The sequence below is a fragment of the Gallus gallus genome, chromosome 6 (genome assembly GCF_016699485.2).
Source record: "Gallus gallus isolate bGalGal1 chromosome 6, bGalGal1.mat.broiler.GRCg7b, whole genome shotgun sequence".
Taxonomy (NCBI): domain Eukaryota; kingdom Metazoa; phylum Chordata; class Aves; order Galliformes; family Phasianidae; genus Gallus; species Gallus gallus.
The window spans coordinates 13,343,495-13,367,176 of record NC_052537.1 but is presented as its reverse complement, the minus strand read 5'-3'; the positions used below and the strand labels follow the sequence as shown (position 1 = coordinate 13,367,176).

Genomic DNA, 23,682 nt, shown 5'->3' with positions numbered 1-23,682 from the left:
TTAACTCCGGGTGCTCGGCGGGTGGGGGCAGAGGGGAAGGGAGAGGGCGAGGGAAGAGCGTCCCCGCAGGAGGGAGGCAGCTCCCTTTCAGATAGGAATCTGGGACAGATTTTGCCAGCAGCCACAAAGCATGGCCCTTTGGTAATAGAATAGCCAATGTAATTTGACACTTCAACTTGCTGTGCTCTCTGCTAGTTGATTCACTTACTCACCCACTAACATTGAGCTCCTTTTCACTGTCTGTGGGCAAGGGAAAAAGGGGGGGGGGGGGGGGGAGAGAAAGAAAAAAAGGGAGCGGGGGGGAGAAGGGCGAAAAGGGGGAATAAAAAAAAACACCTATTCAAAAATCCCCCCGGAGAGCTGCGCGGCACTTGGGGAGAGGAGCCGGCGTGCCGCTCCGCGCCGTGCAGCCGAGGTAAGTTTGGCGGCCGCCTGCGCTCCGCGCCCGGGCAGGGGTCGCGCCTCGGCGGAGCGCGAACAATGGGGCGGGCGGGGAGCGCCCCGCGGGTGCACCGGGCGGACGAGGAGCCGGGCCCGGCGGCGGGGAGGCGGCCCCGCGCCGGGAATGCCCTTGCGGGGGCCCGACACCGGGACGAGTTGCCGCGGCGTGGGGCCGCCGGTCGCCAAAACAAAAGGGGCCGGGGCTCGGGGCTCGGGGCCGGGGCGGCGGCTGCCCCCGAGCAGGCGGGCGAGCGCCGTCGGGGCGGGCGGGCGGCGAGCCCTGGGGCCGCGGGCGTGCGCTTGGCCGGGGAGACGCGCGGGGGAGCTTGCGGCCGCTTTCCGTGCTGAGGGAAGCTCGCCTCGGTGGAAATTCCTTGTGTCTGGGTTTTGAAAGCCAGTTGGGACCGGGGCCTCTCTCGGCAGGCAGGAGGAAGGAGCGGCCCCCCGCCTCCTCCCGCTGCCGCCCTCCCTCCCCCTCGGTGCATCTGTCCAGGAAGCCGCTGGGCGGAGGGGAGGGGGCCGGGGGCAGGGGCCGGGGGGGCGGCGGGGAGGCCCGGCCGCCGCTCGCCGCCCGGCCGCCTTTGTGCGAGGGGAACGGGGAAAGCGCTGCCCGGCGCTGCGGAGCGGGGCGGGCGGAGCGCGGGGCTCCAGCCACTCTAGGAATGTAAACACGCGCGGAGCCGGCCGGCCCCGGCGCTGCCCAAGCGCTGCCCGAACCCCGCGCCTCTCCGCTGCTGCTCCGGGCCGGCGGCGGCTGCTCGGGGCCACAGCCGCGATTTTCGACTGCAAACTTTGTTTCGCACGTGGGAAGTTGCATTTCGGTGCTGCCTTTCAGGCTGCGATGAGGGGTGCCGGAGCGGGCGTCGCGTTTCGGGTTTTGTTTCAGCCAACTGCAGGCGCAGCATTAACCGGTTCTTAAAGGTGCAATGTGCGCGCTGGGGGAAGCGGAGCCCCCAAAGCTTGGAGGAATGGCTTTGTGCGGGGCGCGGGGTCCCGCTGGGCAGCGCGGCGGAGGGGAGAGCGTTCCCCATCGCGGCCGTGCGGAGAAATTTCCCGAGACCGCAGCGAACTTAAGGCACAGCCCCGCGTTCTCGGCTGCCCGTGCCCGTGTACATTTCTGTGCTTCGGTTAATAATCTGCAAACGGCTTAATGGCTCCGGAGTGCCCGAGGAATGGGTTTTCTCCATTGACTTGCGCAGGCCCGAGCGGAGCGCTGCCCCGGCCCTTTCTCAATGCGCTGACATGAGAGAAGAGGATTTAACTTGGCAGCCTGAACAAATGCTCTATCAAAGGTTTCCTAAGAGACAGTGGGAGAGCGGGGGAGATGAATGACCCGAGGGAGTTGTAGGGTGCTACCTATGCAGGTTTCCTTTTAAATACGAAATGGCCATTTAGGGCTCTGAATAAAACTGCGCGCATCAGAAAGGCGACAGGCTTATAAAATTTAAAAGGGCAAAAGCCCATTAATGCTGTGGCGGAGCTCTGGCTCCCAGCTCTGCTTGAGTGCTTCCAAGCGCCTCGAAGTGCCAAAGCTTTTAAGGAATCCTGAGCAGCGGCTCCCCCGGGGCTGGGGGACCTCGGCCTCGCGTGCGGGCGGCCCCTCTCCCCGGTGGGGACGCGGACGGGTGGGGGACGTGGGCTGGAGACGCTCAGGGCTGGGAGCGGGCGCGGTGCGGGGGCACGCGAGAGCCCCGCGGTGGGTGCGTGGCACTGCAGACGGGGACTCGGAGCAGGGAAGTTTCACAGGGAGCAGAATGAAACGGTAGTGTCCCGGCGGCCTGTGGGAGAGCAGGGGTCTGCTCACCAACGGGGATGCTCTCCGGTTCAAACTTCCCCTTCCTTCTCTCGCTAGAGAGAAATTTACTATGGCATCAATCTTGTCTTGGCGGGCCCCGATTCAGGTTTGTGAATGCCAGAAGACTCGCTCTGACCTTTCTCTGTTCAAGTTGAGGATGTTGAAACACCAGCCATCAAACAAAAGGCACATTGAAAGCAGGCTCTGCACCGAGCACGTGTGGCTGTGGGGTAGCGGGGTGCGTCTGGGGGCTGTGTGCCTGAGTTGGGCTGGGGGAGGAGAGAGAAAAGGCCGCTTATTGCTGGAATGAGAGGATGGAAAGCATGACTTGAAGTGCTCCAAATATCTTGGAGTCAAGGACCTTTTTTCTTCTGTCTTTACTTTAAAGAGTCTTAGGAAAAATGTCTTGTTCTCCACTTTTTTTTTTTTTTTTTTTATTCCTCATTTTAATCGATGTACAATTAGCAAATAACTAATAGTTTTTTTTTGTTTTTGTTTTTTCCTGTGGATGCAAAGATGACCAAAAATTTTGCAGAATTTATCAACTTACAAAGCAAAACAGTCCCAGAAATCTTTGGAAAATTAAATGCCTTTAGGATTACACCTTAAAACAATGAAAATTCTCTGGGATTTAGTTGACAGAGTTGGGATTTTCATCTGCTCAGGAGAGCACTACCTCAAAAAGTAGTGCAGATGTAAAGATGACTGTAAGCTGTCATTTAAACTTATTTGGGGCTGTCAGAGTTTAAAAAGAGCACCCTCAGGAGCAGTCAGCGCAGATATCTAACCTGGCAGCATCATTCCTGTCAATGTAGACAGATGCTGTTATTGTGTACATTGTTTACGGGCCACAATACCTTAAGTAAACATTGATCATGATTAGAAACAATAATTGAGGCTGTGGCAAAGGATCAATGAAAACTTTGTTTCAGGGAAGAAGCGAGTTGCTGTGCGTATATACAGAGAGCGTTTTGTGCTGCCTGAGATGTGCAGTGTTAATGCGGTACGAAATTCTGGCTTTAGACTATTTTAAGTAATCCACAGAAGATGACAGATCAGGTTTTGCATCATCTAAGAGATGTGTCCCAATCCGCGTTGGTTACAGGAGCTGAAAGGAGAGAGCTCTGCACATCATGTTTCCATTCATAACTTTTCTTGGGAGCTGCTTACACTTCACCCCAAGTCTCCCCCAAAGGTTTTGTGGAGACCAAAAAACCGAAGGAAAAACCAACTCCTTAAACCTGGTGGGTAACAGTTACATCACTGATACTACAGTTGGAGACCATGTAGGCTAGTTTGTAGCAGCTTGGTGTTGGCTTCCAGCTGGAGAGCTTGGTTTCAGTCTTGAAGAAAAAATGTATCTCAGGGAGGAAACAAAGTTGGAATTCCGTTTGCCTTCCCCAGTGTTTCTGATAGGCCTCAGTACTCAGCTGAGCCCTGCAGAAAGGACAGGAGATAAGGTGGCTGGGGCTGTGCCCCACCTGGGTGCCTGCTTCCCACAGGCGTGTAGGGCTGCAGCCAATGCCTGTGGGGGCAGGTGGGACCACTGTGCAATTGGCTGGTTCTTTGGCTCCTCATTGGACCTATTTTTGTGAAACCTCATCCTGTGTTACAGCAGAGAGGCAAGACTATCGCTGAAGAGTTGAGGATTGGTTTGTGCTTGTTCTTGTCAACTGCCTGGTGTGGGACAAGGAGCACAAGCCTTCCTTATGTGTTTACATCTCTTTATGAGAAATCACAATATGCAGTGCCACAATGGTGTTTGTGGGCACTGATGTGCCTGCTGCTCTGATGTTTTCCTTTCCCTGAATTTAGGCACGTCAGCTTTCCTGCTGATGGTATGTTGAGGCAGTGTCAGTGGTACTAGGAATCATTTCTGCTTTAAAATGGTGTCTTTGGCTCTAAAACAAGGTTTGTGAATTGGAATATTGCTTTGTCATATTGATTTTTCTTCTGCTTTTCTTTCTGAAAGCAAAAACTTCTTAGGTAGTGATTTCATTTTATTTATTTCCATTGGGTTTCACAGGATCATTAGCGTTGTGCTTGGTTAATGTTTGAAGTTTTTCAAGGTAATTGAGGCCATGAGAGAAATGGCCAGCAAGGGGTTGTAATGGATCTCCACAGCTTGACTGCTGGAGGCAGTAGTGCATTATGAGAGTGGAGGATGGTTGTACACTTGCTGCAATTTATTTTGGGTTCAGCTACTTCAAGATGCACTGGAGTTTATGTGGCCTGTGAAGGTGTGGTGTGGGATCTCAGTACTGTGTCACTACCCCTTATTGAGCAGGACAAATTGCTATGGATATTATGTGTCTGGGAGAGGGGAAAAAAGTTATTTTTAGGTAGGCAAAGTCAGTTTCCATCATTTCTCCTGCAAGCATCAACACAGATTAACTTACTTGGCAAGAAACGAGATGTTCATTACGGAATGTTCCCTTTGGAAGCCCTGGGTAGTCCACCATTTGGTCTAGGCCATGATTTCCTTCAGGTGCTTATGCTATTTAAACCTGTATTAGAGGATAGGAAAAGCAATTTTTGATCCTTTGCTGAGTCCTGGAACAGCCAAACATGATCCCTTCCAAAAGGAAGGGCTGCAGGTTGGCACTTGTTGAGTCAGGGTTTAGGATCTAATCAAGTATCTGCACTCATAGACCCATGCATCCTTTCATTAAGTAATTCAATAAATTGAGCTGTTTCATGTTTTGTGCAGTGCATTAATATTGAGGTAGTACCGTATGAGCTATCGTGTTAGCATTCCATTAAGATAAATGTGGGAAGTGTATCCCTTTGTTGACAGTCAGTGTTTGTTTTGATTCAGTGGAGCAGCTCTGATTCCCAAAAGTGGTTATTCCCAAAGTGGTGCAGGAAGGCTGTTGGTTCAGTATGGCTGGAGATGGAGGGAAATCATTGCTTCAAAGCCATAAGTAGGTGTGATGCTGTAAGTTGTGGAAGTTCCATCAAACTGGATTTGGATTTCCCTTTCTTTTCCTGTTTTGTTTTCAAAAGGACTTTGTTTTCCCTCTTGATATACCACTTACTCATCTGTGGGTGATGATGTGGATGGCGATGAGATGATTTCTAAATCTGATGCTGTCCTGCTGAGGAGGTCCCTTTCTGCAGCTCTGTGCCCTTACCTGGGCAATGTTGGGCTGCCTGCCCTGTTGGTACAGCCATTCTGCTCACATCTTCCCCAGATCTTCAGCTGCTGGGGAGCTGTCTGGCTGCGAGCAGGCACACTGTGCTGCCTGAAACTCAGCAATAGAAGAGCAGCATTGCTGTGGGTCTGGCTTTGGAAATGGAAATAACTCTAACCCATATGTAATCCTGGAGTGCTGTTAGAGCTAGCATGAGAATGAAAGTTGCAGGCTTTGTGTGCCCGATAGCATCGTGCAAAGCAAGCATGGGAGTTTCTTGCTGTCTTTATTTGGTTGTCTTCAAATCTCTCTGTTTCCAGTGCTCCAGGCTGTTAGTTGCAAACTCTCTGGTGCTGTGTGTTGGTGGGCAGTATGACAGCGACTGGAGAACACCAACTTCTTGGTCTGTCCAGTGCACGAATGTGGGTAGGGTCTCCCTCAGCTATGTTGCAGCAATTTGTTCCTGGGCAGTACCTTTTTACATCTTTGCCAATTGGATGGAGACAAGCGTTTGAGAAGCAGGAGGAATGGAAATACGTTGACAAGTTTCACATCAGTCTCTTGGAGATTTCCAGATAGTCTCAAAACTAATCAGAACGGTTTATTTATTGGGGCTGTGATGATACAGATACGTGACAGAATAGTAGGGGCTTCAATTGGCCACTTAGTAGCAGAAACAGTTCCCTTGATAAATATCTGACTGTTTCTTGGCTGTGCTCCTGATTCCCTCTAAGAACAGCGGAGCCTTTTAGGCTGCCCTGAAATACACACCTCCTGAATCTCCATCGGAAATTTTGAAGGACAAGTTGCTCTCTCTTGTTACTGAAGCCCTGTTCCAAATGGAGATGAACTGATGGAGCACAGGCTCATTCCATGAACGCGAGCATTGAGGGCTGGGCACAGTGGGGCAGCTGGGGGATAGAAGGACTGAGAGTGGGCTTCCCTGCCAAGTGTCCGGCTTGCAGGAGTGCTGAAAGAGTGGGATTTCCCTGATTTGAGCATGGTTTCTGCTTTACCAAAGGTTCAAAATCACTTAAAGTTTATGAGAGTTCTTACAGCTTCTCTTCTGTGTACTGCTGCAGCTCAGATCCTTCCCCATGCTGTTCCCTTGGGATGGTTTGGAGTGTTGTCCAACACCCACCTGATAACTGCGTCTCCTACAGCTCAAAGGTTACCACCTGCCTTTGGTTATTTTAGAGGTGTGACAGGGTAAAAGCAAGGTGGAGGGCTGAGTGGCAGTGAGGAACTGCTGGTGTCTCAGGCTGCAGGACCCCCACCCTGGCACATTCGGGCAGCTTGTCTGTCCCATTGCCCAGCTGGAATGGTTTGACAACAAGCATTGTCACTTGTACACTTTAATGTTCTAACCTTGATATGACAACAGAAGTTCCATTTTGTTTTCCATCCTTTTTTTTTTTTTTCTTCTCTCCAAAGCTGTTTTCCTCCCCCATCCCCCATTAAAAAAAAAAAAAAAAAAAAAAAAAAAGCAGGATAAAAGCTTAAACAGCATTTTAAAGTACTTTGTTGACATTGCATTCTCAGAAGAATAGTTTGTTTATATATTTCTCCATATAGGAAGAGAGGAGGACTTATTATCCTACAGGTTTTCAGGGGAGAGAAGAATGATGTGGTTGTCAGGCAGCCTGCCCGATCTCCTGGTGTCCTGCTTGTAATTCTGTGTTTGTTCAGTGCTCTTGTGGCCCTTTTCCCGGCAGTGGGATCACAGAAGTTAACTTGTTTACAGCTGGTGTGCGGCTTATGTTGGCCTCCCTTGCAGCGCCCCAGCGCTCCCCCCAGCCTTTTCAATGAAAGCTTTTCTTCCCTCCTCAGCACAGGTAGATGCACTTTGCATTTGATTAAACTTTTTTTTCTTTTTCTTTTTGAAGATGGGAATACTTCTAAAAAAGACTCCAGGCCTGTGCACTGTCGTGATGCAGATGCTTCTGGGACTGGTATCTGTGGCTTTTTGAGTGCTTTGTGGAGCTGGAAGGTCCCGATGCCCTCTGGTTGCCGCCTGCGTTTAGCAGCATCATGGTTGCCAGCTGCACTTAGTCCTATCTGCAGGCGTGGGTGGCCCAGCTGAGGCTGTGTGAACACAGTGTGTCTGTTGCATTTGCATGGCTGGCAAGTGTGTTGGGCTTCCTCGTGTCCAGCGGTTTGTTCGCTCTTCCTCCTGAAAGAACTGTTCTGGTATGGAATGCTGAAAGCCACTCTCAGTTGCTATTTAAAAAATTGATCACAAGAACGATGTGTGCATCTTTTCCTGTCCTCCTCTCAAGTATGAGGTTTCTCCCCCAATTTACATCACTGTTTAAAAAAGTTGGAGATTGCAGTCCAGCTGGAGCGTGATAGCATTCGACATGGGAGCCTCCTGGCTTTCCAACTGAATGCATAGCTCTGGCTTTTGGCACTGTGAAACTCTGACATCTCGCACATTAAAATCATAACAGCATTATGTAAGGAGAAGTTATTTTAGGTCACTTGCGGTGCCTCCTAAAACTCAGCTCCAGCGACCTCGTGAGCTGGAACGTGCGGGCTTGCGCAGCCCCAGCTGTGGGCAATGTCCAGGCATGGTGCTGCCTCCTGCCCTGCCCTCTGTCCTCAGCTCAGCCCCAGTCCTGTGCTGCGCCTCCAGGGGGCTGGGAGCAAGGGGGGTAGGGGGGTGAGCAGGGGAGGGATGTGGGGCGTGGGGGACTCCAAGGCCAGCAAAGAGCGTTGGCACCACAGCATGTGGGTAATGTGGGCATCTCTGTGGCATTGGCCTCACTGCTCTTTGCCGTGAGATGGGAAAAGCTATGGCAACCGCTGCTGGCAGCCAATGACTGCCATCATTTTTATTCTGCCTTCATTCCTGGCAGGTTGTTTGTGAAGTAACCAGCAGCCAGGAGGCCTGGGGAGTGGGGGAGGCATCTGCCAGGGGTCTGAAGCTGGGGCTTGAGGTGCAGGGGAGCAGATGGGCACCTTAAACTCAGGGCTGGGTGTTTTATGTAAGCAAAATATTGGGGTCATTTTGTCTCTAAATAAATGCAAAAGCATGTGAAATTTCTGATTCGTCTGTTGAGGTCCCTTTTGTTAACACACTGTTACATTAAGCATCCATTTTGAAGAGTTTGGCGCCTTGCCTCTAGGATAGCAGAATGCAGTTGCTCCCTCTTAGCATTGTTCAGTGCACTGTTTTTCACCACGCATAGCTATGGTGGTCCTCACACACGCCGCGTGGTGCCGGACAAGCACGTGTAACAAATGCATGTTTGCCCTGTAATGGGCAATGCTAGCTGCATGCAGGTAAACACATTAGTGAGCTGGAATGAGTGAAGGGAGGGCAGCAAGGCTGCTGTTGGGAAGCTCCCAGGCTCTGCCATGGTGACTAAGGCGGCTTGATAGCTTCCTTATTGCCACCATCTGCCTGCTGCCGGCTGGGGCTTGCAGCGTGGCGAGGTCCTGCTGCTTGCGGGCTGCGGGCAGGGCGCTGGTAAACAGCCGTGGACAGGGCTCGGAACATCCTTGGTCACAGCTCTGTGATAACTCTCTCATTAGATTTGTTTAATCGTGTGCAAATAAAATAAATATAATTCCAAGAGAGACGGCGTTTTCATTTCTTTGAATTTTGTATTCTAGGTGCATATATAAATTACTTATTCAATGTGTGAGCCTCTTGTGAAATACGTCGTGGAAAGAAGTCTTGTACTGGTATTCTTGGAATACCACTCTTTTGAAAATCCCACCCAAATTTCAAACCTTTGCTGGCAGTTTTATGGTGTCATATGATTTAAATCCTGATTTAAAACTTTGAGTTCAGTCATCCAAAAGGGAGCAGCGTGTCGGCACGGAGTCTTCGTTCTCCTTTGTCTGAAACTGCAGCTACAGCCCTCAACACCTCTTTCTCAATAAAGAGAAATGTAAATCAAAAATACTTGTCACGTTGCCAACATCTTGTCCTAGCAATATCCCAGCGTACTAAATCATAAAAGGAAGAAACGTAGTTCATATCTCCTGTCATATGAGAAATATATTTTTAAGTCTATCTCTGCTCTATTTGTGGTCTTTTGATGTTCATGAATTTACGCTTTGTTCTGCTGAAGACAACTTCACCTGATAAACTTCCCATTGAAGTAATGAGGGACTGGGAAGTCAAGCTCCATTCTCACCATTGCACCTGACTTAGGAATAACTAGTAGGAAATGAAATACGATGCACATATGCTAATCTCTTACAAAGGCTGTCTGACATCTTCGTTTAGTAAGGATTAAACTGCTCCAAAGAAGCTCAGAGGATGCAGGAATTCTCTGGCAGTTGATCTTTTTGTGTTTTTAACGTAGAATATTTTTAGCCGGAGATACAAAAATTCATACTTCTGTATCCAAAGAGAATGCTGTTTCCATTTATTATAAAACCTTGGATGGGAAACAAGATGTTAGACCTATTATAATGCAACCCAGCAATTAACATATGTTGGCCTGCCTCTGCCAAGGCTGCCTTGTGAGTAATGCAGGTTGCACAAGCGGAGGAGTCGGGTTGTTTGTCAGTGACAAGCCATCCATACATGCATGAGTGATCAGATTGCACAGCCATCAGCCGAGGATAGGATGTGAATCTGTGTTTGAATCTAAAAGCAATTATAGTTTAAATTTCCAAACTGAATGCAGCTGAGAGGACAAGTTTGACTTTTTTTTTTCCTGTTGCCAGTGAAAAGAAATAAATAAATCTCTTGTGCAAAATTAAGAAAATTGAGGTAATAATCAATGGAAGCTTGCAAGTGTTTTTTTTTTTTTTTTTTTTTTTTTTTTTTTTTTTTTTTTTTTTTTTTTTAATTCTCCAATGACTGAATGACCGGAGTGAGGAATGTCAGGGATGTGCTCAGCAGTGGGAGCCCCCTGTCCCCCCTGTCAGAGATTCCTGGGTGCTGCACATGGGTGCCAGCAACTGGGACCCTGCTTCTCTCTTCAGAGGGGCCTTTTGCAGCCGAGGGGTGCTGTGGCTTGGTTCAACTGGAAATGTTTTCTCCATGCTGAAGGCCAGAGTAGAGGCAGTCGTAGCTGGAAAACATACTTCTTATGTAAAGTGTTGAGTGTTTTCTATAGATTTATTACTTCCACCCAAATGTGTACTTTTTGCAGTTACACTGCAAATAGGAAGAAGGAAAGAAAAAGAGCAGAAGCTTAAGCTGAAAGTATGTATATAAAGTTAAATTATAGGGGAGTCCAGCTTTTGCTTGTTTTCCACTAACAAAGAGTACATGACCAATTAAGACCTATTAAATGTTACAGGAAGACAAAAGGTATACTATGGATTTAAATTAACAGAAGGCATCCTCAGAAGATTTTGAAGGTTGAATATGCTTGAACTCTAAAATGTGCTCCAATTAGTGCTCTATTTAGAAGCAGATTTTGTTTCTTAACCTGAGAGCAGACTGCTGCACGCTGGCTGAGGGCTTGCTGTGGCTCACGGCTGTGATTGGTCACTGTGTGCTGCTCTCAGTATGACCCAGTCATCTTGGCTGGGGGGACAGGAACATGGAGAGAGAATAGCAGTCGGCATCTGCATGCATCATATGTAGGTGGTTTACCTCTGGTTCTTGGGTACCTTACCATGGCAAAGTGCAATACATCATCACTTTTCTCTTTTAGAGTGTTACATGCTCAAATTGTAGCTTTGACACTGTCTGTTAAGCTATAAATAAAGCTTGACTATGACAATGATGGCCTTCAGGCTACTTTTTGACTGTAAATTCACAATTGTTGCTTTTGCCTTGAGCATCATTTTCAAGCTGTGCAGCCTGGATGTTGTTGAAGAAAAGATCTCAAGAGTCGAGAACTGTGGGCTTTGGTGCTCAGCGTACTGATCAGTCTAACTTAAGATTGCCAGCCTTAAAATACTTGGATGCCAGAAGCCAGGCCCATAGAATCATTTAGAACAGTAATAGACTTGCCTTTTGCAAGATCTGGCTCTGAATGCTTGTTTGGGTTTTGCATTTTCAAGTTTCATCCACAATCATAAGTGCTAGAAACTCATTAAATAAACAGAGATGCTGTTACTACCAGCTGACTTCAGGAGCTGGGTCTTTACTGCATACATGAAAACAGCAGCAGCTTCAGCTCCAGGGCTGCTGCCTTTCCTTTCAGGGCCATGCTGCATGGGGCTGGGGGCAGCCCTGTTGTGCCTGCAGGCTGCTGCAGTTGCTGGCCATGCCCAGGGCACTGTGCATCTTTTTCAACCAGGCATGCACTGAGAGTTTTTACAAATAGAACGGCTGGGTGTAATGCTTGCTTCTCCACTCCAATACCGTCAGTCCAGAACGGGCAGATCCAGCTGAATTTTTGGAGGTGCTGAAAAAGGAGGAAAACAGCTGGCTGGGAAAAAATACACACTAAAGAAGGTGTAGCTGGCTTTACCTCCTTTGTGGCATTTTGACTGTAAAAAGTGACATTGCTGAATTTGTATCAATATATTATTTGTTCTGCTTTTAAACATCTGTCAGAAGGCTTTGATCCATGGGCACTGTTGTTACTTCCACCTATGACCCAGCAGCTGTGTGTAGGACAGCTGGACATCTATCCATTAGAGGCAGCTCTAAGTAACCAGTTTTGCCTGTGATAATTTTGGCTGGTCAGGTCTATGCTAATTGATGCACTTTGTGCTGTTGTTCTGGTGCTTAAATAGCACCTGTGAGCAGGTTTCATTAAAGCTGCATCTCTAGGTGCACACTAAATACCTGTGATACCTCACCTGTGATGGTGGAGCTGCTGGTAAGAATGACAGCTGTAGGCAATAAATGAGGACAGTAATAGAAGGCTCAGTGCTGGGTAGAGCACTATAAATCATAAGGCAAAAGCAGCAAGAGCACTGACAAATCGGTGAGCAGCTGCAAACAGCACTTTGCAGGTAAGAATTATTGTGCTCACTCCTGATAAGTGCTCAGAGCCCGCCTCTTCCTTGTTTGTGGGTGATGGCCCTGGTGTGCGGGCACTCGGGAGTCTGGCCTGGGGATGGTGAGCGTTCAGCCTTGTGCCATCCTCACAGCATGCATTGAGCCTTTGTTTTCATGCCAGGCAGTGTTCAAGTGGGAGTTTTCTCCTTCTGGGAGGAATACCCTAATGGTTTTTGCAGCTGACAAGTTGTTTTATTTTGTTTCCTTGGATACTTTGAAGCAGCATTTTAGAAAGGTGGAGAGAAGGGGATGGATTTGGCTGACTTAAAACCAGCTTGCTTTGTTAGCCTTTGCCTGGAGGGGTGTAGGAGCCTGCATGGTAGAAAACAATCCTACTCTTCTATCATTAGAGAAATGAAAAGTATTTTAATGAAATAATGATAGGAAACAGATGGTGATGGGCTGGCAACTGGACTGTTTTTGTACACTAAGAAGTGTCAGAGGCATCTCAGTGTAATTATAGCTAACAGTGCCCCATGATGTAGTGCTGGGGGTGGGTGGGGACTGAGGCTCCCCGGGGTCACTGCACCTGGAGCCATGCACTTCAGAAATGTGGCATAATATAAATGGGAGCCCCTTTGAGCACTGCTGCTGGGGGGGTGCTGGAGGAGGTGTGCCACTGGTAGAGCTGTGTATCTGCAAGGGCTTGAATGGAGCTTCCCACTCTTCTATACTATGCTTCTGGTGTAGCGTGTTCCATAACAGCTGTCTTCCTCTGGTCCTGTAAGCTATGTACTTTAAACATACAAAGAAGATATTCCTAAGATGGTGCTTTAAACAACATCATTTACATCTGGGGTAATTATGGATCTACCTGAAGCTGCAGGTCCCCCTTTGAGTACATGCACATCCATAACCCCTGTATGGGAACTGTTGGTTCACCGTCTGAACCACTGATTGAGCACCTAGGGAAAGGACCTGGTCAGCCCTGGGAGCACAGGTGAGGGCAATTCAGCTGTGTGACCAGAAAGGGTGGAGCCTGGCTGCACCTCTCTTAGACCTCATTTAAGGGCTGATTGCCACTGGGGAAGGATCTTTTTCTGGTGATTGCTCCTTGATGAAGCTTTTCCCTGTGAACCTGGAATCTTCTGATATGGGTGAGCAATCTTTTTCCTTTCCTTCATAGCACCTTTCTATTGTGCTGGTCCTTCTGTTATCATCTGTTGTAATGTCTTCCACATCATATTGATTTGTCCTTTTGCTACACCCCCCTATGCTGCCCCAGGAACAACTGGTGTTAGGCTGCATATCTGTGATCAGCCTGCTAGAGTCAGTGTTTGTGTGATTCATGGTTAGTGGGACAGGTCACTGATGGGACGAAGAGCTTTGTTTTTTTAGGGGTGTGCTTTTAGACTGTCATCTTCTCATTAAGTTTTATTTTCAGCTGGGTTAGTTGCCATTAATACAGCTGACTGCAGGGCTAGTCCCTGTGCTGGTACTAGGTTGTTCTCAGAAAACACAAGGCAGGAACTTCTTTCCAGCTTCACTTGATTTAGTACTACAGTTGCCAGAGGGTGCCATTTACCTGGCTGCTGGGGGTATGGTTTAACCCAGCAAGCAGCTAAGCACTACACAGCCCTTCTCTTGCTCCTTACCTGCTAGTGAGATCACAGAGAGAACTGGGGGGGGGAGGCGGGAGGCCAGAAACCAAAACAACTTGGTAATGACCAAAAACATCAGTGCTTTATTGATGTTTTCTCCTACAGCCAGGACATAACATCATACTAGGCACTCTGAAGGAAAAAAAAAATCAGCTTCATCCAACCTGAAACCAGGTTGGGTGACATGGTGATGTCCAGCAGATAAGGCAGAGGACATGCACTTGAGTCAGCTCTGCAGCCAGCAGTACAGGGCTTCAGCTGGGCTGTCCCACTGTGACCATGTCATTTGTCCTATCCTCTGGAAGTGGGTGACAAGCATCATGTCTCAGAGGTGGCATGGGCTGTGCTGCTGGCACAGTGATGGTGGCACCAGGAAGGGAGGATGACATGCTAAGTGAGGTGGCTTGAGCACAGGGTAGCATTTTTCACCAAGGTTTTTTTGTTTTGTTTTTTTCACCTGGCCATGAGTAAACCATGTTGTTAATGCAGTGGGAGCTGTATCCTGATGCCTGGTACAAACATGCTGTGCTGTGAGAAAGGTGGGCGGTCATTGTTTCCATCCCCCCTGCTGCAGTGTTGCCTTATTGAGACTGCCTCATCCTCCCAGCTCCCTGTTGTTGTCATTCGCACCCTTACACTGTATTACCATCAGTGTTTGTGCAGGTGCATGATGAATCACATGGGTGAGCCCATTGAGAAAACAAAAACTGTTCTGTGCTCCTATGTAGGTTCTCCTGGTCAATGCAGCTCCGTGTACGGGCTGTGGTGTAAATGTGGCACTGATGGCCTGGCTGCATGGAGTTTGGGAGTGGGGACTCCCAAATCAAGAAGTCAGATGGATCCATGCAATTAGCCAAGAATAATGAACCTAACTCATAAATAGATTGAATTGAGTGATTAAAACCACAATATTTTGATTTGCATAAATTTATTTTCCTGTTAGTGTTGGAGCATCTGTTGTTGGGGGCAGGTAGAGTCTCACTAAATAGAAACATAATTTACATGTAATATTCCCTACATAGGGAATCTCTGTTAGCACAGCCCCAGGAACTAGTTCAGAGCCACAAAATCAGGAAAAAATAAGCGAAGAGAGTGTAGGTCTGTGGGACCGTGCTGGTGCAGGCTGCAGACAGCTCCTTAGTCAAGGAGCTTCATATACTTCTTGGCCAAACCCTTGGCTGAGTCTGTGACCTGGAAGGCTGCAAACCTCCCCATTTTTCACTGTGGCAAGGTGGAGCTCAAAACTCTCAGTCTTTGGTTAAGGGTGCCTGGGAAGTACAGCAGAGCCAGGACTACCTGCTGTAGGGATGGGCAGAAATGACTGCAAAGGTGGCTCTGGGTTCCACAGCTTTTGAAAGCCCTAATGTGGATTTATTCCTCTGTTTGTGTTGTTTGGTGGTTGTTGTTGGAATCATAGAACAGCCTGGGTTGAAAAGGACTATAACAATCATCTAGTTTCAAGCCCCTTGCTATGTGCAGGGTTGCCAACCACTAGACGAGGCTGCCCAGAGGGCAGTGTGTGTCTTTTGTGTGACCTGCTGTTTTACTGAAATTGCTTACTTTTCTGTCGAAGCTGGTGATGGAACTTCCCACTGTAGAGCTGGCAGGAGATGACATGAAATTTGGTGCCCATCCTCCTTTAGGCTTGATGTGCCCAGAAGACAGCCGCAGCTCAGCCAGCTGTGGCAGGTACAGCCACAGTATGGTGTCACAGCACACAGTGGAGCCTGAGCCTGCAGCCCTTGCAGGGGGACAGGGCTCCCTTTTGCAGAGTTGGAAGTTCCTGCTGGCGCTTGCCCTTCTGGGGGGACCTGGGGCAGGTGGGGTGGGCAACTGCTTTCTGGGGCTGTGTCGGAGGCAGCTGGCAGGAGCTCCTGCTGGGGCTGGAGCCTGTGGGAGGGCCATGTGAGGCCTTTCCCACGGCGTACAGTGATCGGAGCTCCCGGGTACTGCCGTCATACAGATAACCCTTGTCATTAAGCTGCATGGCTTGACTAAATGCCAGTTGTGATTGTAAATTATTATTCCTTAAGTTCCCGAAGGAACACGGCGTACTGTATTTCGTGCTGCCTGCTTTTACTGTTGTTTTGTAGCTCAGCATGGGGTTTCAGCTCACAGGTCAGCTTACAAGTGGCCTCATTGCTCCGGTCATGGGTGCATGTGCGTTGTCTGGGGGATGCCTCATGGTCCTGGGGGAAGAATCAAGCAAGAATCTTCAAGTGATCATTACTTGCATGCATTTAGCAGGGGACACTTGCAGTCATCTCACTGAAGAGCTCCTCTGACACGCTGTTAGTGCCTGAGGTTAGTGGGTATGTGTGTGCAGGGGCCGTGCGGTGTCCATGTGTGGTGAGTGGATTCAGTGTCTGCTGCTCTTTGGGTGCAGTGCAGTGTAAAGGGGTTGATGAGAAAAATCTCGTTCAGGTCAGAATGCTGCTGGTAGCTTTGTATGCAGGTGTTCTGTACAGCTGACATTTAGTATAAAATGCTTTTTGGAAATGCCTCTTCCTTTTTTGATTTCTTTTAATGAAGTCAAAATGATTCCAAAATTAAAATTATGCCCTCAAAACCCAGTTGTGTACATCTTCATGTCTTATCTTTGTTTTTTTTCCAGAATTTTATTTTGCTTAAAAATGAGTCGTCTTAAATGCGTATTTTTACCAAGTGACTGAGAATGCCTGGAACAAGCCTCTATTCTATCAAGTGCAATGCATGAAATTCCTGAAAATTCAACATTTTCCACTAATATGAAGGGAGGCACCCAAAAATCCTCAAATGATTCGAAGTTTTTGAAGTTCATCTCAAGTTTATAGAGTGCTTGGTCTAGTGGGAGGTGCAGCCTGGTCCAGGGAGAGGTGTCCCTGCCTATAGCAGGGGGTTGGAACTAGATGATCTTAAAGGTCCCTTCCAACTCAATCCATTCTGCAACTTCTAAAAACTAAGGATATAGACTCATTATGCAGGGGTCTTCCTTTTTATTTTCATAATTGGTACTTCTCATTATATTGTGAACAAATCGCCTGCTGAAATCATTCTATGTATCCATATATTAAGGGTAACATAGTATGAGCTTCTTCTGTAAACATTCATGGTGATACTTTGTGACTGTGTCTGTATTAACTTTAGTGAAATTGTGTTTAAAATCCTTCTTGCTTATATGTTGAACTCTTGTAGCATATTATTAAAGTTAGTCTGTATACAGACGTATGGTTTTCCTTTTACTACTCCAGAGCAAGTTTGTATCTGTTCATGGAATATGAGGAAAACCAGGCTGGAATTTGCAGAGATGCAGCTTTCTGATGGCTGTGGGATTTCTGCAGATTCCAGAAATTAATGGTGAGACTTCAGTGCATTACAAGTTAATAAAAACTTACAGCAGCCATTATTTATATCGAAGCACAAAATAAATATTGAATTTTCTTTTTAAGAGAAAATTGCTTGGGGGATTCTGACAGTTAGTGAATCACTCTGCCAGGCTTTGTGGTTTTTAAAGCCAGAATGCTTACGCTTGAGAGCGTTTTTTGTCCTATTTCTCTATCAAAGGCTCTACACATGAGCAGAGGAAGCTGGCAGATGAGCTGGCCTATGGGAGGAAATAGTTAAAGCAGCTGAGCACCAGCACTATCGAATGCATAAACAAACCTGTATAAGTAGCTTTCATGTTATCGTTGTTAACTCACAGTTTTTTTAAATGTTTCTTATACCTGATGCAGGAGAAGCTAGGAAGTATGGTGCTAAAACTGACTGAGCTGTACTTCTGACTGCAGAATGCTGATGGGCAGGCAGCAGTTTGTCTGCTCTGTGCCACTCAGGTCACTGGGACAGCACAGACCTGTGGCATTGCTTCCTGGTAGTGATGTGCGGCCTCCTGCACTGCCCTGGGGATCTGGGAGGCACTGCTGCTGCTCATGCTCCCAAAACTTTTTGTATCTTCCAAGCTCTTAATCATTGTGAATAAAATAATCATCGTGAATAAAATTTAGATTAGACTATTAAAGATTTAAGTGTTTTAAATCCTGAAACTCATTCTGTCTGTAGAGTTCAAGGGTTTATTCATGTGCAGCACGATGGAAGTCGCCACTGAAGGCACATGAGCTGCCTCATGGCTGACTCCTACATAAGCTTTTTGTAGGAAAAGATTAAAATGGATTTACTGCATCCACTGAGTAGCCTGCTCAAATTCAGCTGGGTGAGGTTTCAAAATATGCACAGTTTTTCAAGTTTCAGTCTAGTTCCTTGACAATGTGTTTGCAGAATGCTAACCACTTAAAAGCAGCTTGGGGTTTTAGATTTCCACATTGCTGCTCCTCTGTTTGCAAGCCAGGCAATGAAGGATAGGGCTGATGCATGAAGCTGACAGGGCAGCTCCTTTCCCTGACCCCAGCTACTTGAGAACCAGGTGATGCAGTGAGCACAAGAGAGGAAAATCAAAGTCACAATCCTGTAAATATTTATGTACGTAGTTAAGGTTAGGCATAAAAATGGTTATTTGAACTTAGTTGAACTTGCACAGAAAGCTAAGAATATGTGTAAATATTTGCAGTCTGGATCCTATTTCAGATTTGAAAAGTATTTAAAGTACTTCAAAATGTATTTTCTTAATACTACAAAGCCCTCTGCTGCAGCAAGATGCATTCAGGCAATGTAGACCCTGCCATGTGGGTAGTGCCTCCCAGCAGCAGCAAGCTGGGTAACTGCAGGCTTCTGACTTGTGCAGCTCTGTTGGTTTGCTCCTGCGGTGCCCTCAGCAAAAGCTCTGTGTTGGGTTAGAGGGCAGGAGGAGGCTTGGTGTTGGATCACTGAACTTACAATGGCGGTTGTCTGATTCAACTAATTCTTCCCTGTCAGATTTCTCTGGCAACTTTGAATGGATTGCCTAGGCTCTGACTGCCTGCCCATCCCAGTTGTAAAATGGGGTTAACTGTGCAGTCTTTCTTCCAACTTTGCCTGGACTTCCCCTGATTTTTTTGTTTGTTTGTTTTTATGTTTTGGTGCAGAAGCTAGCATTCAAAGCACTATTGTAAGATGAGTAAATTGAGAGCTTGCTAAATGTGCAGGTGTTTGGCTACCTGGAAATGTGGAGGATTGGGTTTCTTCTCTATCTGTAGGGTCTCACAAGTGTGTGCCAATCCTCTCAAGAGCTGTGATTTATCTTTTTTTCTTTAATCACTTATTAGCTTTTGTTATGAAGGAAGCAGCACTATCCTAGCAACCTGCTGTCTTCATTGGTGCTCTGTGCATTTTGTATATGTGTGTACAGACATACTTTTTAGTAGTGAGCAGCTGCAGACATGTGCAAGCCAGCCCTGTGCCGATGTAGCGCCGGTTCCAGCTCTCGCCCACCCACCCACTTTCCTTCCTTCCTTCCGTGGAGACCTGGCAACCAGACAGCCTCAGCGCCTGTGCTGTGCAGGCAATGGCCTGCTGGGGGGGATGGACAGGGGATAGCATTTGGGTGCCGGATCGGTGTCTCATTAGGCTTTTCTTAGCATATTTTACAAGTCTGCAGACAAACAGTAGTTAAGACTTGGCTGGAGAAAAATTCATATGCTCCCTGCAGAAAAGGGGGATGGAGCTGCGTCTGGGTGCTGCTGCTGCTCCCAGGCTCATCCCACGTAGATGCTGGGGCTGTGCAGTGCCGGAGGGCAGGGGAGGTGGAATGCTCTGCCCAGGACAAGTTTTGAAACCCCAGTGTTCAATTAATTCACTCCTTTCTTCTCGGAGATGAGCTTTAAAAGCACAGAATACAAAATACTGGATTGTGTGTGTGTGGTGCAAATGTGAAATTGGACTGAATTTATCCCAAACTGTCTTAATGAATGGCAATTTTGCAAAGTCATATGGCTGAGTCAGCTGACTTTAATGATGTTTTTAAGCAAGGGTTAGAGAAAGCATTCAGCTCATATTTCCTTGTTGCTGTCGCTGCGTTTTTACCCTATTAGGGTCTTAATGATTATATTTTCCTTTCTTAATCACAAACAAGATGACTTTGGCAGTTGGTGACCCTCCTGCAGTCTCTGGTGTGGCTGTGGGGTGGAGGTCACTCCTGGCCCTGCAGAGAGGCAGCAAGAAGGGCAGTGTGAAGGGATTGCTATCCAGCAGGAGCAGGGCACTGGTTTGGGGAGCCTAGCATTGTGGGAGTGGGTACAAGCAGCTGGTCCCCTGCTTGGGCACATCTTGCTATACAGCTGGAAGCTGAGTGGCCTTGCTTTGGTGGGGTAAGCCAGCCATGGCACATGCGTGCTAGCAGGCAGGGGGCTGCTTTGGGTGCCTTTCAGAAAAGAAGTGGTTAAATGTGGGCATGTGTCTTCTACATGTGGAAAAGCTGTAAATAAGTAGCACCAAGGCTGCCTGACCCACATCATGCTTGCTGGCCAGAGAAATACTCGGCATGCTTGGGCTGCCCATACTTGGCGCTGTGCTCTGCCTCTGTGCTCTGCAGCTGCTGGGCTGCAGTTGCAAACTTGATGAATAAAACTGACGTGCACAGCTTGTAGGTGTAGGCTTATTTTGTTATCCTTTTTTGTTAATTTGTGAAGGGGGGAATTATTTTTTTAAATCTGGGATTGGCATACAGAGAGGCACTGTGTGTGAATTCCACCAGTGGTCTGTAAATGGGTGCTTTAGAAAAGATGCCTGACTCTGGTGCTTGTGAAGTACCGGAGTGACTTGGTTTGTTTTTCCTCTGTGTGAATGGTGAGGGGTATGTGGGTAGGTGGAAGATCTTTTGAGGGTTGGATGAGTCCTGCTTCTTCCTGTGCTGCTGGCTGTGAGGCTGTGACCGTGCGAGCAGTGTTCTCGTTTACATTGGTCTGCTTTCAGCCTGTCGCAGTAAATCTATTTCACTTGTCACTTTGTAAATCATTATATAGGATTAGGCCTTTTACCAGCTTTTAAGAATCCTGCCACCATTGTAAGAACTTCCCCCTGCCTGGCTTAGCTGAGCAGTGTTCCTCCTTGCTGAAGCAGCGCTGTGTGTGAGGGGAGGAAACGCTCCCTGGAAGGCAACCGACATTTTCAAAAGTGCTGTTCCACAAAAGGCACTTTGAACTGTGCTGAACCTTTAAAAGTGGAATAATATTTTGAATGTTCTAATGTTTTCCTATTGTCATGGGAGACTTGGATCAAGTCCCAGGGCTGTGGTTGACTTTGCCTCTACTCTTAGTCCTTATTTACTACTGCTGAGGAGATGAACTTAAAGCTATTCCAGCTTTTTTTTTTTCTTTTTTCCACTGCTAAAATCAGTCTTAAGGTGTTCTAAGACCTCTTTTAAAATAGAAAAGGCTGAAAGATGGCTGAAGGATTGCACTGAGGTGCTCCCTCCCACATACTGCCCAGGTTGCTTTGCACTGTGTGGTGGTCAGCTGGGCCTGGCACATCCCTGGGGAGCTTGGGAAAGAGGAGCCAGGCAAGTGTTGTTTATCCCATCTTTAATGCTTATGGTTCTTCAGAGTTGGAGTTGTAAACTCTTCCATGCTTACCTAACAAATGGAATATCAAACATCTGTGAATGTCGGGGGGGGGTTGGGGGGTGGTGGGTGATGGCCTGAAAGTTGGAAGGGGAGTGCTTGGCAGAGGGCACAGCTCGGTTTGTGGTGTTTTGAGAAACACAGGTGAGTCCGTTTCCATCGCAGGGCCTACTGAAGGTGCAGCTGGAGGAGCAATTTCAGTGCGACAGGGTTTTGTTGTAAATGCTGTCAATAAATACTTTGTTACTTAGCGTAATGAATACTTTGATACTTAGTACTTACAAGTTCTCAGGAAGCAGATTGAAATACAGTAACAAAATTCAGTGTCGTCTTAGATGTTGGTCAGATCAGGTCCTTCATTGTTAGGTATGTTTCCACCCCTTGCCCTGTGAGTTTATTTGGCAGAAGGTATGATTTATTTGACATCAGATAATCCGCATGCGGTTGTCATGATGGTATTTGAACTTCTGCTATGAAGACGTGGGGTTTTAGGTTTCCATTGGTCAGTGAGGTCTCCGCGGGCTCATTTTCCATTTATATATACTTCCTGTCCGTCCCCAGGAGCCTAATTATTAATGTAATAGTATGTAGTAATAGCTTATCAGACCAGATTATGTTAGTGTAACTTGCTTTTACCATACATCATTGTATGTTAAAAGCATTTGTTGGTTTAAATTGAAAGCTTGGTGAGTTTCTCTAATGAATAACTATTCCTTTTCAGCTTCCTAAAGGATAGAAATCTTTTTCTGCTTAACAGTGTTAAGTGTGTGCTATATACAAAACAGAAGTGGTTTTGTAGTTGTGTTTTTTGGCCCAGGTGAAAATGTAATAAATGAAGCATGAGGCAGAGGAAGGGGAAGAACCTAATCAGATGCTAAAGAGACTTCATGAATATTAAGTACTTCTCACTTAAGCAGTCTTTTTAATAATCTGAAACATTAATAGCAGTATGACTGCCTGCATCTACACCAGCTGTGTAAGGGAGATAAAAGTCCCAGTTTAACGTGATTTTTATCAGCTTGCTCATGCTGGTGTCTGACTTTCGGAAGTCGTCAATTTGCATGCTGGAAAACAGCTTTATAACAAACAGGACTCGCTGTATGTGCAAATAAGTAGCCTAAGTGTCACTTGATTCTTGATCTAGGGAATGAAAGAGTAACTGCTGGTAGTTAAAATACTTCAGGTTTTTGTTTCCTTCCCTCCCTCTCCAAAGTATTCAGCCTTAGTGCCTAGAGTTGTCCTTAGTCAAGAATAAACCTGTAAATGCATGCTGAATATTTTCTGGTAACTAATTATAGGAACTGTTTGTTCCCAAGTTAATGAATTCCCCATAAGAGTTGCCTGCATTCAGCCTATTACATGTGTTGCAAAATAATGACTGTATTTTTTTTTAATGTGTGCTGTAAATGTAAGCTGTGCCAGTGCTGTAAAAGCTTTACTCATGAATGTTCTCTAAGCTGTCTGTGGATGTTTACATTTATACTCCTTTCCATCAGGAAGATGCTTGGAAAGATCTGCTTCCTTGAACCAATTGTGTTTTCCTGCCTGGTTTGCTTGCTCTTTTGGATACCCCAAAAGGGATTTCTAATGAGATGCCTTTAACTTCTGAAACCTAGTGTGAATATGGGTGAAAGTTTAACATACTTAAGTGGATAAGTAGATAGTGGTTAAAAAAACAAAACAAAACTAATACCAGTGCAAACCAAAACTCCAACTTTGGTTTTGTCTGTGCTGTTTCCTGCTTAGAATGGTTGGTCTGTTCTGCCCCTTCCTCTGACATTTCTTCTCCTGTTAGGGAGTGGCTGAACTGCTGAACTGGTCGGTTGCCTCCATGAAGTGAGCTGAAACTTGTTTCATTTGCTCTTCTCATTGCATCCTGTGATCTGTAAAGGACCACCAGCAGCTAGGCTGTCCCTCTGGCACATGTTGGGTGAGCAGTTGGAATCATGGATCTAACTACAGACTTGTGAATCAACACATAGTAAAAGCTGGGATCCGTTTCAGACGATACTGTAATGCACATAATTAATCTGTCCAGATACACTCACTCTTTGTTTAGGGAGTGGAGTCTGGGAGTAGAATGCAGGCTAAGGCAACCTCAAGTATGTTCCTCAAAAACTAATGTATTGCACACCTCTAAAAATAGCAGACTGCAAGAAAATAAATAAAAAAGGAGCAGCATTTCCTGCAACTTATTTGTGTAAGGTCTGGTCTGTGTTATGCATCTGGAAGCAACTTCTTGCTGTCTTGGTGCATTTGCTAGTCAGGAGCTCTGTCTACAATGCTTGTGGTTCAAGATCTTGCTGTGGAGTTG

At 46.9% G+C, this 23,682-nt stretch overlaps 1 protein-coding gene across 13 annotated transcripts in view; it reads left to right on the top strand.

Moving 5' to 3' along the window:
- The window catches only part of ZMIZ1 (zinc finger MIZ-type containing 1), a 326,060-nt gene that overhangs the window by 383 nt on the left and 301,995 nt on the right, over nt 1–23,682 (top strand). For 10 of the 13 annotated variants that reach the window (XM_046942997.1, XM_015288291.4, XM_015288285.4 and 7 more), the window contains exon 1: nt 191–415. The exons of 2 other annotated variants lie outside the window; for them this stretch is intronic. The gene's annotated coding sequence lies outside the window, so the exon portion shown is untranslated. Of the gene's footprint in view, nt 1–190; nt 23,299–23,682 lie in introns of those variants that run through there. One more of the 13 variants, XM_046942998.1, reaches the window with a different exon arrangement.